The sequence below is a fragment of the Solenopsis invicta genome, chromosome 4 (assembly GCF_016802725.1).
Source record: "Solenopsis invicta isolate M01_SB chromosome 4, UNIL_Sinv_3.0, whole genome shotgun sequence".
NCBI classification, from domain to species: Eukaryota; Metazoa; Arthropoda; class Insecta; order Hymenoptera; family Formicidae; genus Solenopsis; species Solenopsis invicta.
The window spans coordinates 15,545,246-15,547,313 of record NC_052667.1 but is presented as its reverse complement, the minus strand read 5'-3'; positions in this window follow the sequence as shown (position 1 = coordinate 15,547,313).

The window sequence follows — 2,068 nt, the reverse complement described above, 5'->3', positions numbered from 1 at the left end:
CTCTCGGATGTGTATCTTCCTATCCTCGATTGTATTATCTCCCTTCTTAAGTTCGTCATCCCTTCTCTTTCTATTTCTTTTGTTCAGGCCATTGTTCAAGACTATCTCGTTTCGGTCCTTATTATTTGTATCCATTCTCACCGAGATGTAACATCCCATTTCACAATGCTGTGACACGAGTTTCGGTGCTTAGAGGTATTTTGTACCATATATAATTTTTTGTCTTGATTATTTCCCTTCTTTATTTTGCATAATTTTTTATAATGTTTTTTTTTACAATTTTATATCTTATCATTTGTACAGCTTTCTTTTATTTTATATTTATATTTATTTTTATTTATTTTTTGTTTATTTTTTTTAACTGTTTATTTAATTTGTATTGTTGTCTGTTACAAGTTTAAAAGTCATTATTTTAATATTACTTTCTTATTTATTTATTTGTTAGCAACCAATTTTTTACGAAGCTCTTGTCTTTGTACACGCCCTATGAGGTCGTTTATTATGTTATTATGTTAAAACGTTAAAAGAAGATGTATGTACATACATCGCGGTTTTGCACAATCTCTATTTGTTCGGTAACTTGTTTTTATTTTTGATCTTCATTTGTTTATTTCGATAAGTTTATATCTTAATTAGTGCAATTAATTTGTTGTTTTATAGACTTGTAAATCTGTACTGAGGAAGACTGTCATTAAAGGTCGAAACGTTTGCTTGATTGGATTTATGCTGTGATTTATTTATTTGCGTCTGACATCCTGCGTGGCTCTTGAGCTCATTATTTCCTAATTTTAATTTATTTATAAGAACCTTAACCTTTGTATATATCATTTGTTAATTTTTTTTATTTAAGAAAACAAATTATTTTTATTTATGTTACAACATTTAAAAAATTAAAAAAATCTTTTTTTATAATTAAAAATTTAATAATTGGATGATGCTTTTTTGTATTTAAAAAAATATTTCATTAAATTTATAAATATTTTTCTTCAATCCAATATTTCTTTTACTTCAAAAAAATAAAATTCAAAGAAATATATTTCTTAAGCTTAACAAACTTTTCTTTATGAATAATTAACATCTGTTCCTGATCATGACCATACCAGTAAATATAGGCAAACAGTAACAATTGGAAATAGAATCGGAATGTAAGAAAACATTATTGATATAAAAAGCAAAAATCAATTTTGCAACTAATTTATTTACAACAATTTTGACAATTATCATAATTATCACAATTAAGAATCATATGTATTTTCTTAGTGATTTTTCCCATAGAATCGATTTGCGCAATTACTTTTCTTCTATAATCAATTTTTAATAATTTATTTGTAACGTTACGTCTCTCCGCCGTGCCACCACTCCGGTCCAAACACCGAACGCAACGCGTAAGACCGAGCACGTGCACGCGCTCAGCTAAGCTTGCCGTGATCACGCGCTACCATGCGTGCCGCGCGCCGCGTTCGGCAAACGCTCCGACTCCGGCCGGCCCTACCGCGCGCGCTGATTTGCGACCGCGCGGACCGCTATATAAGCCGGCAGCGGGCAGCAGAAATCAGATCGCTCCGAGCCACCGATCTCAAACCTACTCCGCTCCTGCGCCAGGTATTCTCGACGCTCCTTAGCTTGGGCATTCTCAAGCACTTCCTCGGGAACGGGCATTCTCGTTCTAACTTTCTCGCGACGGGCATATTCGTCGGTCCTAACGGCTGGGAATACTCGGCCGATCCCATCCTCCGTCCGCGACGGGAATACTCGTCGTTTCCGCGGCTGGGTATTCTCGGCCAATAGAAACCGTCCGTCCCGCAATTCCGTTCTCGGGGATTCTCGAGACCAGCACCGTCGTCGGGAATGCTCGACGCCGTCCTCCGGCTCATTTCGCAAACCTGTTCCCTACGGGGTGACAACACTCCGCAGGGAGAGACCGCTTAGGTCTCTACCGTCGACCGCTCTCGCGTATCGCGGAACTGTCCGCTGCACCACGCACTGCCGATTCCGCGATCGCGACCGTCCGTCGCGCGGGCCAATCACGGCCCGTTTAACCGTAAGTTAAGTTAGCCGCTTCACGGCA